This window comes from Siphateles boraxobius, unplaced genomic scaffold (genome assembly GCF_051911475.1).
Source record: "Siphateles boraxobius isolate OS27281-9 unplaced genomic scaffold, OSU_SipBor_1 23, whole genome shotgun sequence".
Classification (NCBI taxonomy): domain Eukaryota; kingdom Metazoa; phylum Chordata; class Actinopteri; order Cypriniformes; family Leuciscidae; genus Siphateles; species Siphateles boraxobius.
Genome location: NW_027508844.1, coordinates 1709038 through 1726794, shown reverse-complemented (window position 1 = coordinate 1726794; position 17757 = coordinate 1709038). Strand labels below are relative to the sequence as shown.

At 38.9% G+C, this 17757-nt stretch overlaps 8 non-coding genes across 8 annotated transcripts; all 8 read left to right on the top strand.

The window, feature by feature from the left end:
* The first annotated feature begins 315 nt into the window (after positions 1-315).
* On the top strand, positions 316-388 carry trnav-aac (transfer RNA valine (anticodon AAC)). The gene has a single exon. It is a non-coding gene; the product is annotated as a tRNA-Val (tRNA).
* Positions 389-511: 123 nt separating this feature from the next.
* On the top strand, positions 512-584 carry trnav-cac (transfer RNA valine (anticodon CAC)). The gene has a single exon. It is a non-coding gene; the product is annotated as a tRNA-Val (tRNA).
* Positions 585-4575: 3991 nt separating this feature from the next.
* Positions 4576-4648, top strand: trnav-aac (transfer RNA valine (anticodon AAC)). The gene has a single exon. It is a non-coding gene; the product is annotated as a tRNA-Val (tRNA).
* A 767-nt stretch (positions 4649-5415) lies between these two features.
* Positions 5416-5488, top strand: trnav-aac (transfer RNA valine (anticodon AAC)). The gene has a single exon. It is a non-coding gene; the product is annotated as a tRNA-Val (tRNA).
* Positions 5489-5612: 124 nt separating this feature from the next.
* On the top strand, positions 5613-5685 carry trnav-cac (transfer RNA valine (anticodon CAC)). Its single transcript has one exon. It is a non-coding gene; the product is annotated as a tRNA-Val (tRNA).
* A 553-nt stretch (positions 5686-6238) lies between these two features.
* Positions 6239-6311, top strand: trnav-aac (transfer RNA valine (anticodon AAC)). The gene has a single exon. It is a non-coding gene; the product is annotated as a tRNA-Val (tRNA).
* A 3994-nt stretch (positions 6312-10305) lies between these two features.
* Positions 10306-10378, top strand: trnav-uac (transfer RNA valine (anticodon UAC)). Its single transcript has one exon. It is a non-coding gene; the product is annotated as a tRNA-Val (tRNA).
* A 3988-nt stretch (positions 10379-14366) lies between these two features.
* Positions 14367-14439, top strand: trnav-aac (transfer RNA valine (anticodon AAC)). The gene has a single exon. It is a non-coding gene; the product is annotated as a tRNA-Val (tRNA).
* The last annotated feature ends 3318 nt before the right edge of the window (positions 14440-17757 follow it).

The following is a 17757-nucleotide window of genomic DNA, read 5'->3' as shown; positions in this document are numbered from 1 at the left end:
GAAGAGGTGGGACTGACATCCAAATCAATTTTCCGTAGTGTAGTGGTTATCACGTTCGCTTTACACGCGAAAGGTGCTCAGTTCAAAACTGGGCGGAAACAAGTGGAGGCATGTTAAATATAAATGCTGCAATTCGCTACAAAACCCTTACTTTTGAGACAGGTGAAGGCCATCGTACCAAGGAGCTGTAGGCAGACTGCAATGCCGAATGACCTCTGTTCTGTTGTTTGTGGAATTCACAGACTGTCACACTGCTTGCAGAGCAGATTATGGGAAGGAGCCATCTTCTAAAAATCACATGCACCTCATCAATAGGTTTCTGTAGTGTAGTGGTCATCACGTTCGCCTAACACGCGAAAGGTCCTCGGTTCGAAACCGAGCAGAAACAGTGGTCGGATTCTGACAGAAAATTTTAACTGTTTGCCACACTAGGTGGGTGCAGCGCTCATTTCATTTATATGCTTTTTAATAAGGGTGCACCTAAAGATTTATGTCTGCAACCTGAAGACTTGTTTCCATAGTGTAGTGGTTATCACGTTTGCCTCACACGCGAAAGGTCCCCAGTTCGAAACTGGGCGGAAACTGTGGGTGTTTTTTGCAAAAATTTCGTATGCGATTTTCTGTTGAGCAGGTCAGTACACTTGCAGGGATGTTTGTGGTTTAATCTCTTAGAAAAGGACAAAAATAAAACAAATGACCATTGAGGTTTCCTGTACAGTAATATAAAATGTTCGGTCTGCCAACAAATTTTTTTTTTTTTTTCGTTTTTTTTTATTTTTTATTAATATTATTATTGCTGCTTGAGTTGAGTGTATGAGACGGTTTTTGACATATTGTTGGGTTTACTCACTGGGATGCCCTGGAACATGGTTTCTGGGGCAGCTGGGTTATTCTTGAAGGGTGTCCTGTTTTTATGTGTTTTGTTTGTAAATGTCCTGTCTGTTTGTTTTGTTGTGATCAGTTTATTTGATAGTTTTTGTACCCTTGTAATGAATTTTCTGGTTCAGTTATTTGTGTCCTTATATTTGACCAGTGACTTTTTTTTTTAAGATGGATCAGGTTAAGGGATTAAAAATCATTCACTTGAATATTAGAAGTCTGGTGTGTAAAATTGATTTACTTCGTGCATGGGTTGATTTAAATAAGCCTGATATTATCACTCTTTCGGAAACATGGCTCAATAGCAATGTTTCAGATATCGAAATTAACTTAGCCAATTATGTTGTTTATAGATTGGATAGGTGCTCCAGGGGTGGAGGTGTGGCTATATATGTTTCTATAGGTCTTGTTTCTGAATTAATTATACCCTCGGTTGATGCTTTATATTTTGAATCTATTTTTGTTAAGGTGGTTTTCCATTTAAACAAATGTATAATTATCGGTAGCATATACAGACCACCCTCCTCACCAGTGGAGTCCTTTAACTGCCTGATATCCACTATTAATTCAGTTTTTGGTAAAAATGAGTTAATTTTATTAGGCGATTTTAATAAGAATTGGTTGGATACATCATGTAATAAAGAGAAAAATATATTTAATAATTTAAATCTTACCCAATTAATTACTGAGCCTACTAGAATTACTTCTCGCACACAATCTCTTCTTGATTGGATACTTGTTTCACACCCAAATAGATTTTTAAGGTCAGGTGTGATGCCTGATTGTTTTAGTGATCATTCGATTGTATTTTGTGTGTGGAAAATTAAAGTACCTAAATTGCCTCCAAAATTAATTAAAATCAGACAATATAAAAAATTGAATTTAGATTTATTTGTTAATGATCTGATTTCTATTAATTGGAATAGATATGATTTGATTCCAAATGTTCAAGATGCTTGGGATTTTTTTTTTATACTGAGTTTATAAAAGTTGTAGACAAGCATGCACCTTGGAAAATTGTTAGGGTTAAGGGCAGTCATCTTCCTTGGATTAATTCAGAACTTATTAGTCTCTTTAGGCAAAGGGACAAAGCATGGACAAAATTTCGTCAGACAAGAAGTAATGTTGATTGGGAAGTTTATAGGCATTTGAGAAATTCAAGCAAGACAAAAACTCGAAATGCAAAGTCTAATTACTATAAAGAATGTCTTTCTCACCATTATAAAAATCCTAAACAATTCTGGAATAAAATTAAAAAAATTATTAATACATCAAATAAACATTTAGTTAATCAAATTAGAGTTGATAATAATACTATACTTCACGACTCTTTATCTATTGCCCAAGAGTTCAACCAGCATTTTTCCTCAGTTTGGTCTACTTTAACATCTGCCTCTTATTTGAATACTGATAATTCTAATGTGACTACATTATGTAATAGTTCATTTTCATTTGGGAGGATTGCTCCAATTGATGTTCAGAGTGCAATCGATGAATTAAAAGTGACTAGTGGTGAAGGATTAGATGGAATTGAAAATAGGTATCTTAAACTAACTTCACATATTATTATGTATCCACTAGCTGATTTATTTAATCTTTCATTGTCCACATGTGAATTGCCGATGATCTGGAAATGTGCACGCATTACTCCACTTTATAAGGGAGGCGATGTACTTGATATCAATAATTATAGACCAATATCTATTATATGTTCCATATCCAAAGTTTTTGAAAAATTAATTTATAAGCAACTTTCAAATTATTTATGTATTAATAATATTTTATCACCGTCTCAATCTGGTTTTAGGACTAACCATTCCACAACCACTGCACTACTTAAGTTTACAAATGATGTGTTTTCAGCTTCAGATAACGGCAAGCTTACAGGTGCTATTTTTCTTGATTTGACTAAAGCTTTTGATTTGGTTGATCATTATTTGCTTTTAGATAAACTTCATGCTATTGGTTTTTCAAAAAATTCTATTTTGTGGTTTAATTCATATCTACATAACAGGAAACAATGTGTTGTCTTAAATGGAAACAAATCAGATTTTTTGATTCAACAACGTGGTGTGCCTCAAGGTTCAGTTTTAGGACCACTTCTCTTTTCTATTTATGTAAATAATCTACCATTACTTCTTAAAAATTGTCAGGTTCAACTTTATGCGGACGATACTGTCATATATACTTCTAATTTTGACCCTATACAAATTCAATTATCTCTTCAATCGGATTTTAATAGTTTACAAGAGTGGCTTTTGGCTAACAAATTAGTGCTTAATAAAACCAAGTCATATACTATGATCTTTGGTTCTAGACATAAACTTAATTCCAAAACCTGTTCTTGTGCTATATTATGTAAAGACGGTACTCTTCTGCATAGAGTTGATACTATTAAATACCTTGGTGTATGGCTCGACTCTAAACTTTCCTTTAAACTTCACATTAATCATGTCTTACGAAAAGTCAACGTTGGAATGAGTATCTTGCATCGATCTCGAAATTGCTTTACTTATAGTGTTCGTAAGAAACTAGTTCTTCAATTAATATTTCCATTGTTTGATTACTGTGATGTGGTTTATCAGACGGCATTAAAATCTGATCTTGTCTTACTTAATTCGGCATATAATAGAATTTGTAGATTTGTTCTAGGATGTTCTTTTTCCACTCACCACTGTACAATGTATGATGCACTTCAGTGGCCACCTTTGAATGTGAGAAGGCAGACGTACTGGCTCCAATTTATATTTAAATGTATTTATTTTGATTATCCTAGTTATCTACAACAATATTTTGTACTCTTTTCCTCAAACTATCATGTTAGGCATTCTGTCCAGACTTACTTTTTTGTTCCTCGTGTTAAAAAAACAATTGGTAAGAGAGCATTTATGTTTAAAGCCCTATTAGATTGGAATAATTTACCCATACATATTAGATCCATTACTTCATTTCGGTTGTTTAAACAATCTTTATTATTTTATTTGAAAGTAGATTGCACATGCTATCATTGAAACTGGTGTTGTAGTTTTGTGTATTGTTGTGTATGTATGTGTGTATGTGTATTTGTATATATATGTGTATGTGTATATGTATACATGTATGTGTATGTATGTATATATATATATATATATATGTGTGTATTTTATATTGGTGGTGTCCTGTTGTTTGATGTATTAATTGTAATTTTGTTTTTGTTTTTTTTGTAATTGTGTTTCATTGTAAAGACCCCCTCGAAAACGAGATGATACATCTCAAGGGGTTAATCCTAATAAATTCTAATAATAAAATTAGCAGCTTTTTGCCATGTTAAAAACACTGGGCAGTCTATAGTTTCAGTCGCTTTTGAACAAGCGTACCCTAGAAGCGGTGGGACTGACGTCCAAATCAAGTTTCGGAAGTGTAGTGGTTATCACGTTTGCTTTACACACGAAAGGTCCTCAGTTCAAAACTGGGCGGAAACAAGTGGATGCATTTTAAATATAAATGCTGCAATTCGCTACAAAACCCTTACTTTTGAGACAGGTGAAGGCCATCGTACCAAGGAGCTGTAGGCAGACTGCCATGCCGAATGACACTAGGTGGGTGCCGAATGACCTCTGTTCTGTTGTTTGTGGAATTTACAGACTGTCACACTGCCTGCAGGGCAGATTATGGGAAGGAGCCCTCTTCTAAAAAGCACATCCGTCTCAATAATAGGTTTCTGTAGTGTAGTGGTCATCACATTCGCCTAACACGCGAAAGGTTCTCGGTTCGAAACCGAGCAGAAACAATGGTTGGATTCTTACAGAAAATGTAAACTCTTTGGCACGCTAGATGGGTGCAGCGCTCATTTCCTTTATATGCTTTTTAATAAGCGTGCACCTAAAGATTTATGTCTGCAACCTGAAGACGTGTTTGTAGTGTAGTGGTTATCACGTTCGCCTCACACGCGAAAAGTCCCCAGTTCATAACTGGGCGGAAACTGGGGGTGATTTTTGCAAAAATTTCGTATGCGATTTTCTGTTGAGCAGGTCAGTACACTTGCAGGGATGTTTGTGGTTTAATCTCTTAGAAAAGGACAAAAATAAAACAAATGACCATTGAGGTTTCCTGTACAGTAATATAAAATGTTCGGTCTGCCAACAAAATTAGCAGCTTTTTGCCATGTTAAAAACACTGGGCAGTCTATAGTTTCAGTCGCTTTTGAACAAGCGCACCCTAGAAGCGGTGGGACTGACGTCCAAATCAAGTTTCGGAAGTGTAGTGGTTATCACGTTTGCTTTACACGCGAAAGGTCCTCAGTTCAAAACTGGGCGGAAACAAGTGGATGCATTTTAAATATAAATGCTGCAATTCGCTACAAAACCCTTACTTTTGAGACAGGTGAAGGCCATCGTACCAAGGAGCTGTAGGCAGACTGCCATGCCGAATGACACTAGGTGGGTGCCGAATGACCTCTGTTCTGTTGTTTGTGGAATTTACAGACTGTCACACTGCCTGCAGGGCAGATTATGGGAACGAGCCATCTTCTAAAAAGCACATCCGTCTCAATAATAGGTTTCTGTAGTGTAGTGGTCATCACATTCGCCTAACACGCGAAAGGTCCTCGGTTCGAAACCGAGCAGAAACAGTGGTTGGATTCTGACAGAAAATGTAACCTTTTTGGCACGCTAGGTGGGTGCAGCGCTCATTTCCTTTATATGCTTTTTAATAAGCGTGCACCTAAAGATTTATGTCTGCAAACCTGAAGACTTGTTTCCGTAGTGTAGTGGTTATCACGTTCGCCTCACACGCGAAAGGGCCCCAGTTCGAAACTGGGCGGAAACTGTGGGTGATTTTTGCAAAACTTTCGTATGCGATTTTCTGTTGAGCAGGTCAGTACACTTGCAGGGATGTTTGTGGTTTAATCTCTTTAGAAAAGGACAAAAATAAAAAAAATGACCATTGAGGTTTCCTGTACAGTAATATAAAATGTTCGGTCTGCCAACAAAATTAGCAGCTTTTTGCCATGTTAAAAACACTGGGCAGTCTATAGTTTCAGTCGCTTTTGAACAAGCGTACACTAGAAGAGGTGGGACTGACATCCAAATCAATTTTCCGTAGTGTAGTGGTTATCACGTTCGCTTTACACGCGAAAGGTGCTCAGTTCAAAACTGGGCGGAAACAAGTGGAGGCATGTTAAATATAAATGCTGCAATTCGCTACAAAACCCTTACTTTTGAGACAGGTGAAGGCCATCGTACCAAGGAGCTGTAGGCAGACTGCAATGCCGAATGACCTCTGTTCTGTTGTTTGTGGAATTCACAGACTGTCACACTGCTTGCAGAGCAGATTATGGGAAGGAGCCATCTTCTAAAAATCACATGCACCTCATCAATAGGTTTCTGTAGTGTAGTGGTCATCACGTTCGCCTAACACGCGAAAGGTCCTCGGTTCGAAACCGAGCAGAAACAGTGGTTGGATTCTGACAGAAAATTTTAACTGTTTGCCACACTAGGTGGGTGCAGCGCTCATTTCCTTTATATGCTTTTTAATAACGGTGCACCTAAAGATTTATGTCTGCAACCTGAAGACTTGTTTCCATAGTGTAGTGGTTATCACGTTTGCCTCACACGCGAAAGGTCCCCAGTTTGAAACTGGGCGGAAACTGTGGGTGTTTTTTGCAAAAATTTCGTATGCGATTTTCTGTTGAGCAGGTCAGTACACTTGCAGGGATGTTTGTGGTTTAATGACCTCTGTTCTGTTGTTTGTGGAATTCACAGACTGTCACACTGCTTGCAGAGTAGATTATGGGAAGGAGCCATCTTCTAAAAAGCACATGCCATGATATCACGTTCGCTTTACACGCAAAGGTCTTCAGTTCAAAACTGGACGGAAACAAGTGGAGGCATGTTAAATATAAATGCTGCAATTCGATACAAAACCCTTACATTTAAGACAGGTGAAGGCCATCGTACCCAGGAGCTGTAGGCAGACTGCCATGCCGAATGACCTCTGTTCTGTTGTTTGTGGAATTCACAGACTGTCACACTGCTTGCAGAGTAGATTATGGGAAGGAGCCATCTTCTAAAAAGCACATGTACCTCATCAATAGGTTTCTGTAGTGTAGTGTTCATCACGTTCGCCTAACACGCAAAAGGTCCTCTGTTCGAAACCGAGCAGAAACAGTGGTTGGATTTTGACAGAAAATTTAAACTTTTTGCCACGCTAGGTGGTAGCAGTGCTCCTTTCCTTTATCAAGGAGCTGTAGGCAGACTGCCATGCCGAATGACACTAGGTGGGTGCCGTCCAAATCAAGTTTCCGTAGTGTAGTGGTTATCACGTTTGCTTTACACGCAAAAGGTCCTCAGTTCAAAACTGGGCTTAAACAAGTGGATGCATTTTAAATATAAATGCTACAAAACCCTTACTTTTGAGACAGGTGAAGGCCATCGTACCAAGGAGCTGTAGGCAGACTGCCATGCAGAATGACCTCTGTTCTGTTGTTTGTGGAATTTACAGACTGTCACACTCCTTGCAGAGCAGATTATGGGAAGGAGCCATCTTCTAAAAAGCATATGCACCGCATCAATAGGTTTTGTAGTGTAGTGGTCATCACGTTCGCCTAACACGCGAAAGGTCCTCGGTTCGAAACCGAGTAGAAACAGTGGTTGGATTCTGACAGAAAATTTAAACTGTTTGCCACACTAGGTGGGCGCAGCGCTCATTTCCATTATATGCTTTTTAATAAGCGTGCACCTAAAGATTTATGTCTGCAAACTGCAAGCGAAAGGTCCTCAGTTCAAAATTGGGTGGAAACAAGTGGAGGCATGTTAAATATAAATGCTGCAATTCACTTCAAAACCCTTACTTTTAAGACAGGTGAAGGCCATCGTACCAAGGAGCTGTAGGCAGACTGCCATGCCGAATGACACTAGGTGGGTGCCGTCCAAATCAAGTTTCCGTAGTGTAGTGGTTATCACGTTTGCTTTACACGCAAAAGGTCCTCAGTTCAAAACTGGGCTTAAACAAGTGGATGCATTTTAAATATAAATGCTACAAAACCCTTACTTTTGAGACAGGTGAAGGCCATCGTACCAAGGAGCTGTAGGCAGACTGCCATGCAGAATGACCTCTGTTCTGTTGTTTGTGGAATTTACAGACTGTCACACTGCTTGCAGAGCAGATTATGGGAAGGAGCCATCTTCTAAAAAGCATATGCACCGCATCAATAGGTTTTGTAGTGTAGTGGTCATCACGTTCGCCTAACACGCGAAAGGTCCTCGGTTCGAAACCGAGTAGAAACAGTGGTTGGATTCTGACAGAAAATTTAAACTGTTTGCCACACTGGGTGGGTGCAGCGCTCATTTCCATTATATGCTTTTTAATAAGCGTGCACCTAAAGATTTATGTCTGCAAACTGCAAGCGAAAGGTCCTCAGTTCAAAATTGGGTGGAAACAAGTGGAGGCATGTTAAATATAAATGCTGCAATTCACTTCAAAACCCTTACTTTTAAGACAGGTGAAGGCCATCGTAACAAGGAGCTGTAGGCAGACTGCCATGCCGAATGACACTAGGTGGGTGCCGAATGACCTCTGTTCTGTTGTTTGTGGAATTTACAGACTGTCACACTGCTTGCAGGGCAGATTATGGGAACGAGCCATCTTCTAAAAAGCACAAATAGGTTTCTGTAGTTTAGTGGTCATCACATTCGCCTAACACGCGAAAGGTCTTCGGTTCGAAACCGAGCAGAAACAGTGGTTGGATTCTGACAGAAAATGTAAACTCTTTGGCACGCTAGGTGGGTGCAGCGCTCATTTCCTTTATATGCTTTTTAATAAGCGTGCACCTAAAGATTTATGTCTGCAACCTGAAGACGTGTTTGTAGTGTAGTAGTTATCACGTTCGCCTCACACACGAAAAGTCCCCAGTTCATAACTGGGCGGAAACTGTGGGTGATTTTTGCAAAAATTTCGTATGCGATTTTCTGTTGAGCAGGTCAGTACACTTGCAGGGATGTTTGTTGTTTAATCTCTTTAGAAAAGGACAAAAATAAAACAAATGACCATTGAGGTTTCCTGTACAGTAATATAAAATGTTCGGTCTGCCAACAAAATTAGCAGCTTTTTGCCATGTTAAAAACACTGGGCAGTCTATAGTTTCAGTCGCTTTTGAACAAGCGTACGCTAGAAGAGGTGGGAATGAGATCCAAACCAATTTTCCGTAGTGTAGTGGTAATCACGTTCGCTTTACACGCGAAAGGTCCTCAGTTCAAAATTGGGTGGAAACAAGTGGAGGCATGTTAAATATAAATGCTGCAATTCGCTACAAAACCCTTACTTTTAAGACAGGTGAAGGCCATCGTACCAAGGAGCTGTAGGCAGACTGCCATGCCGAATGACACTAGGTGGGTGCCGTCCAAATCAAGTTTCCGTAGTGTAGTGGTTATCAATTTGCTTTACACGCAAAAGGTCCTCAGTTCAAAACTGGGCGGAAACAAGTGGATGCATTTTAAATATAAATGCTACAAAACCCTTACTTTTGAGACAGGTGAAGGCCATCGTACCAAGGAGCTGTAGGCAGACTGCCATGCCGAAAGACACTAGGTGGGTGCCGTCCAAATCAAGTTTCCGTAGTGTAGTGGTTATCACGTTCGCTTTACACGCGAAAGGTCCTCAGTTAAAAATTGGGTGGAAACAAGTGGAGGCATGTTAAATATAAATGCTGCAATTCGTTATAAAACCCTTACTTTTAAGACAGGTGAAGGCCATCGTATCAAGGAGCTGTAGGCAGACTGCCATGCCGAATGACACTAGGTGGGTGCCGAATGACCTCTGTTCTGTTGTTTGTGGAATTTACAGACTTTCACACTGCTTGCAGGGCAGATTATGGGAAGGAGCCATCTTCTAAAAAGCACATCCCTCTCAACAACAGGTTTCTGTAGTGTAGTGGTCATCACATTCTTCTAACATGCGAAAGGTCCTCGGTTCGAAACCGAGCAGAAACAGTGGTTGGATTCTGACAGAAAATGTAAACTCTTTGGCACGCTTGGTGGGTGCAGCGCTTATTTCCTTTATATGCTTTTTAATAAGCGTGCACCTAAAGATTTATGTCTGCAACCTGAAGACGTGTTTGTTATGTAGTGGTTATCACGTTCGCCTCACACGCGAAAAGTCCCCAGTTCGAAACTGGGCGGAAACTGTGGGTGATTTTTGCAAATATTTCGTATGCGATTTTCTGTTGAGCAGGTCAGTACACTTGAAGGGATGTTTGTTGTTTAATCTCTTTAGAAAAGGACAAAAATAAAACAAATGAACATTGAGGTTTCCTGTACAGTAATATAAAATGTTCGGTCTGCCAACAAAATTAGCAGCTTTTTGCCATGTTAAAAACACTGGGCAGTCTATAGTTTCAGTCGCTTTTGAACAAGCGTACGCTAGAAGAGGCGGGAATGAGATCCAAACCAAGTTTCCGTAGTGTAGTGGTTATCACGTTCGCTTTACACGCGAAAGGTCCTCAGTTCAAAATTGGGTGGAAACAAGTGGAGGCATGTTAAATATAAATGCTGCAATTCGCTACAAAACCCTTACTTTTAAGACAGGTGAAGGCCATCGTACCAAGGAGCTGTAGGCAGACTGCCATGCCGAATGACCTCTGTTCTGTTGTTTGTGGAATTCACAGACTGTCACACTGCTTGCAGAGCAGATTATGGGAAGGAGCCATCTTCTAAAAAGCACATGCCATGATATCACGTTCGCTTTACACGCAAAGGTCTTCAGTTCAAAACTGGGCTGAAACAAGTGGAGGCATGTTAAAAATAAATGCTGCAATTCGATACAAAACCCTTACTTTTAAGACAGGTGAAGGCCATCGTACCAAGGAGCTGTAGGCAGACTGCCATGCCGAATGACCTCTGTTCTGTTGTTTGTGGAATTTACAGACTGTCACACTGCTTGCAGGGCAGATTATGGGAAGGAGCCATCTTCTAAAAAGCACATCCATCTCATCAATAGGTTTCTGTAGTGTAGTGGCCATCACATTTGCCTAACTCGCGAAAGGTCCTCGGTTTGAAACCGAGCAGAAACAGTGGTTGGGGTCTGACAGAAAATTTATACTGTTTGCCACGCTAGGTGAGTGTAGCGCTCATTTCCTTTATACGCTTTTTAACTCTCTTGGGTCGTTTTTTTTCCACATAGCAGCAACATAGACTTAAAATACTCCGTCATTTTACGTCATATAAATAAAATCAATACATGATTATAAACTATAGAGGGTCTTCTTTTTTTGTGTACACTCACATTAACATCAAAACCGTGTGCTTTTGTAAAATGAAGAAAATAAACAGGGTGTGCTTTCTGCCTCTCTGTCTCCGTTAAATTTTTTTCTGGTGCACGTCTCTAAACTTAAACAAAGCTCAGCGAATACTATTCACACAAGCACGAGCAATATATCTTTATAATCATTTAAGTTTGTACTTTTAAAATATCTAATTCAAAACTAAAATAAATATTCTCTGTTTATGTAATCTATTAAAAAAGAGAGAGGTGTCAGCCGATCTCATTATCGTTCTCTTAGCTCATTATTCTGCTAATCTGACACGCCCACGGAGAGCGCGCGGTATTCAAACGCAAATGATCTGAAGCAGCACATGCAAAGTGTCAACGCCCCTCATAAACGCGATAACACAACAAATGTAATCATCAGATTAATGTAGCCTACTATTTCTTCTTGCGAGGCTGTGTGAGGAGTAATCCTGGGACATTTACCTCAGAACATGTGCTGTTTTTTTTTCATTCCGAGGAGCAACGGATCCATCTGATAAGTAAGTTCTTTATTATTATTGTTCTAATCGCGATATCATAGTGTATGTAAACCGCAAAAAGACTGTTTAAATATGAATCGCGTCTGTGTGTGAATGAATGAACTGAACAGTTTTTACCAAACCCTATTGCTATACTGAGATGAGTGAAAATCGACTGAAATATGTTGAAATAACGTTAAAATGTCTTTGTATTAGCAACGTATTAAACTGCAAATTAAAATTTATGCCCTAATATAGGCTCATAAAAACAACAAACGATATGCCTATGTTACAGACGAAATATGAAAGACAACATTTTGTTGACTAGTTTTTGATAGATTATTAACTGTTTAATGTAAAATATGCTACTGCCACATTGAATAAGCTTTTGTTCACCAATTTCTGCTCAAATGTTATATATTAGGCTATGTTTGTTTTGTCAAAAATAAAGTCATCAAGTAGGATGCTATTATAGTGTTTGTTCCAATGTAGGCTTTATTCAAACTAATGAATCCTTAACTTTGAAATATGTATGATAAAATGTATGATTTAGTTTTTACAAAGAAATATGAAATATCCATCTGAGAAGTAAGTTTTTTTTTATTATTGTTCTAATCGCGATATCATAGTGTATGTAAACTGCAAAAAGACTGTTTAAATATGAATCGCGTGTGTGAATGAATGAACTGAACAGTTTTTACCAAACCCTATTGCTATACTGAGATGAGTGAAAATCGACTGAAATAGGTTGAAATAACGTTAAAATGTCTTTGTATTAGCAACGTATTAAACTGCAAATTAATATTTATATGCCCTAATATAGGCTATCATAAAAACAACAAACAATATGCCTATGTTACAGAAGAAATATGAAAGACAACATTTTGTTGACTAGTTTTAAATAGATTATTAACTGTTTACTGTAGCCTAAACTATAGACTACTGCCACATTGAATAAGCTTTTGTTCACCAATTTCTGCTCAAATGTTAAATATATTAGGCTATGTTTGTTTTGTCAAAAATAAAGTCATCAACTAGGATGCTATTATAGTGTTTGTTCCAATGTAGGCTTTATTCAAACTAATGAATCCTTAAATTTGAAATATGTATGATAAAATGTACACTTTAGTTTTTACAAAGAAATATTACACTTGAAATATTGTTATTTTAATTGTTGCTGTAATTGTAACCTTTTTAATAAAATAGCAAATAATATATTTACAAGGTAGATGTAAACAAAATCTTAAAAGGTCAATATAAGCCTTCTCTTCAAATTATTTGTATTGTGTTTTATTAGTGACAAATTTGGGGAGAGGATACATATTCAAAACTTTCTGAAAATACAGTATGAGAATTAACTACACAATTACTAGAAATGTTCACCTTGGATATTATACAATTTGCAAGCAAAAATACAAGTGGAAAAATACTATTTTTTTATAGATGTTTCCAACTGTGAACCAATTTTGTAGTATATATACACATTTCTTTTCTTGTGTCCTTGTATTCTTTCTTGTGGCTCAGTGACACACCTGTGGAAAGCTCATTATGCAGGCTCATTAAGCAGGTCTTTTGTCTTCACAGGTGTGAATCAGACCATTATACATGAGTCACGCCCATTTCGCATATTGCCTTTCCAAACAAAAAGTGTTTTACTAAATTTAAATCAATGTATTGTTTTATGTGAATGATTTGGAAGGATGATTTTCAGATCATTTTGAAGCAAAAATCCTAGGCGAGAACATCAATTAGTCAAAAGTCTTGTGGACACATATTTAGTATGTGTTTTGTGGCCTTATTTCAGAGACTTTAAGTTTTAGTTTTTTCAATAACCATGCACAAACAATATTCTCTCAAAAATACAAACATGTACATACATCTTGCTAACATATTATGGTAGCCCTGTTTGTGCTATATAGAGTGAATTTACACCTTTGCCATTAACATGTTTATAAATAACTGAAAAAAGCTCAAATGTTAGAGCATGTCAGAACACCTCCAGAACCCCAAAAAACACTTTGGACCCCAGAGGGTTAACAAGCGTGCACCTAAAGATTTATGTCTGCCACCTGAAGACGTGTTTCCGTAGTGCAGAGGTTATCACGTTCGCCTCACACGCGAAAAGGTCCCAAGTTCGAAACTGGGTGGAAACAGTGGGTGGTTTTTGCAAAAATTTCGTATGCGATTTTCTGTTGAGCAGGTCAGTACACTTGCAGGGATGTTTGTGGTTTAATCTCTTTAGAAAAGGACAAAAATAAAACAAATGACCGTTGAGGTTTCCTGTACAGTAATAAAAAATGTTTGGTCTGCAAACAAAATTAGCAGCTTTTTGCCATTTTTAAAACACTGGGCAGTCTATAGTTTCAGTCGCTTTTGAACAAGCGTACCCCAGAAGCGGTGGGACTGACGTCCAAATCAAGTTTCGGAAGTGTAGTGGTTATCACGTTTGCTTTACACGCGAAAGGTCCTCAGTTCAAAACTGGGCGGAAACAAGTGGATGCGTTTTAAATATAAATGCTGCAATTCGCTACAAAACCCTTACTTTTGAGACAGGTGAAGGCCATCGTACCAAGGAGCTGTAGGCAGACTGCCATGCCGAATGACACTAGGTGGGTGCCGAATGACCTCTGTTCTGTTGTTTGTGGAATTCACAGACTGTCACACTGCTTGCAGAGCAGATTATGGGAAGGAGCCATCTTCTAAAAAGCACATGCACCTCATCAATAGGTATCTGTAGTGTAGTGGTCATCACATTCGCCTAACACGCGAAAGGTCCTCGGTTCGAAACCGAGCAGAAACAGTGGTTGGATTCTGACAGAAGACTTTAACTCTTTGCCACGCTAGGTGGGTGCAGCACTCATTTCCTTTATATGCTTTTTAATAAGCGTGCACCTAAAGATTAATGTCTGCAACCTGAAGACGTGTTTGTAGTGTAGTGGTTATCACGTTCGCCTCACACGCGATAAGTCCCCAGTTCGAAACTGGGTGGAAACTGTGGGTGATTTTTGCAAAAATTTCGTATGCGATTTTCTGTTGAGCAGGTCAGTACACTTGCAGGGATGTTTGTTGTTTAATCTCTTAGAAAAGGACAAAAATAAAACAAATAACCATTGAAGTTTCCTGTACAGTAATATAAAATGTTCGGTCTGCCAACAAAATTATAGGCGGCGAGCTACATAGGCCTACCGTGCACCCCCCCCCACCTCCCAACAAAACCATACTTTTCTGAAAGGTCTGGATGTGTAGAATATGAATCTGAATGTTAACATTGAAAATTTTGGGTTGCACTACCTGTTTTAGGCCTGTGAATAGGGAAACCCTAAAAAACGATTTTAAGCGATTTTAACAAGTCGAAATTGGCCTAGTCAATCAGAACTGCTTTTAGGTGACCCATTACACACTCAAGCTTAACATATGATGACTTAGGTCAAAGGGCACCCTATACTGCTTCCTGGTAAGTGACTAAAATTAATATAGTTAAGGCCTTATGTTGATTTAATGAGCCCATTTCCTATATACAGCATGCACACACACACGAAGGGCCAATCCCAAAGTGAGCCCTGAGGACTAAGGACTAAAGACTCACAGACTTAATTGATCTCAGGTGCTAAGTGAGTGAGTGTGTGAGACCACATGAGCTCAGATAGGTATAGATGGGATTGGAACAGCACTTCACAATGTTTAATAACAAAGACGTTGCTGACACGTGCACCATCTACGTGTGTCGTGCTGTTGTTTACCTTTGTAATTTCCGGATTTCCCATGCACACAGACACACACTAACTATATACAAAAACTACAAACAGCATGGAAAAGAACTATATACAGCATGCAAGCATGCACCCAGACACACAAACGCACAATAACTATATACTAGAACTACATACAGCATGGAAAATAACTATATACAGCATGCACACACACACACAAATTCACAAGAACTGTATACAGCATGCACACAGACACACACAATAACTATATACAATAACTACATACAGCATGGAAAAGAACTATATACAGCATGCACACAGACACACAAACGCACAATAACTATATACAAGAACTACATATAGCATTGAAATTAACTATATACAGCATGCACACACACACAAATTCAAAAGAACTATATACAGCATGCACACAGACACACAAAATAACTATATACAAAAACTACAATCAGCATGGAAAATAACTATATACAGCATGCACACAGACACACAAAATAACTAGGCCTATATACAAAAGCTAAAATCAGCATGGAAAAGAACTATATACAGCATGCAAGCATGCACACAGACACACAAACGCACAATAATTATATACAAGAACTACATACAGCATTGAAAATAACTATATACTGCATGCGCACACACACACAAATGCACAAGAACACACATTAACACACAAGACCTATATACATCATGCACACACACACACACACACGCACACACACACACACACACACACACACACACACACACACACACACACACACACACACACACACACACACACACACACACACATGCTGTAAGAGAACTACAGCATACATAGCTTCCCTTTCCCAAAGAAACACTGAACAAATAGTAGGTATAATGACCTACTATTAGGGTAATATGTTTTACCAATCAATAAAATACATGTATATTTCATGCATATGTCAGGTGTAACATGACACTCAAACTATTTTTCAATCCTGGTCTGACTCAGAGTTGTCATCATCAGATAAGTACTGTTCATCTGTTACGCTATCATCATCTGATTCATCTTCCTCATCCCTGCCACTCACAGATTCAATGATATCTGCCAATTGCTGTGGGAGAACACATCCCTCATACCACAGAGGCTCAATCTTTTGGTCAACCAGTGTCCAACCGTGTCCATTGCAAGCATCAGGGATGTCAGGGTTGGCAATATGGGCCACCTTCCATATTCCAACCTGGTAGTTAACCCTCCTGATGTGTTGCTCTAAACTCCTCCCACATGGGGGGAGTGTAGCCAGGTCCACATTTCTTGAGTGGGCTAGATGCTTGTCATCTTTGGAGCACAGCTCACTCATTCGCAAGAAACGCAACTCATCAACACTTCGTACTCGTGGTCTACTAAACAGAGCACAGGTGAACTCATTGAGGAGATCAAAGAGATCCCTCGGTACATCCCATGTGTCTCCCAGCCTGGCAAGAGTTTCTCCAAACTTTGGCATCCTAGAGAGGGTTTTCAATGGCCTGACTTTGCCTAACCCCTTGAATGCACTAGTGGTATCACAACCACTGAAGGCGTGAAGTGCCATTAGTTCTGTCAAATGTTGCTGAGAGTAACTACGAGACATTTCACTCACATCAATGAGCCTTTTCTTGTTTCCTGTGCCAGTGTGAAACATAATATTTAAGTCTGACATTGCCAGAGCATAGTGTAACAAGATGAAAAATATGTCAGTATCAGGACTCTTAACGACAACATTGCTGTAGTTTTTGTCTCTGGCAAAGTCACAGTAGAGAATGACTCTAGAATCTGTCTCTTCTTGGGTAGACTTAAGGCTCAGGACTTCTGTTCTGCATGTTGAGCTGCCATCTTCAGACGTTAGCAGATATGCTGTTCCTTCACAGGTTATGATCACTTGTCTCCCATGTAGCTTCCTGGCATATGAGTCTTCACTCCAAAGGCGGATGAGTAGTGCAATAAATTGTTGCTTGTTTTCATCATTGGCGAGGAACTGTTTCCAATCTGCTGGCCTTTTGGTATTTTCACCTTTTATGATAAGCTTTTGACCACAACCCCTCCTCTGTCTTTCCATTGTTTTCACAGAATTGGGGAAGTAACTATCTGTGCTGAACACAACATTGCCTGTCTTTGGCATCATGTCAAACACCTTACTGCATATCTGTTTGAAGCTGCCTGGTACCTCCTTCAAGAAGTAAAAGTAGGCATTTCCATCAATAATTACAAGAGTTTGATCTGTGGATGGTAGGGCAGCATCATTGATGTCTTTTACCAGGTAAGCAAATGACTTTGACTTATCTGTTTTGGACAAGAAACCATCAGCAGTGCCTATACTGTACGGCACAGGAGTCAAGGTGTACGTGAGTAGTTCCCTCATGTCCAATTGTAGACCTTGCTG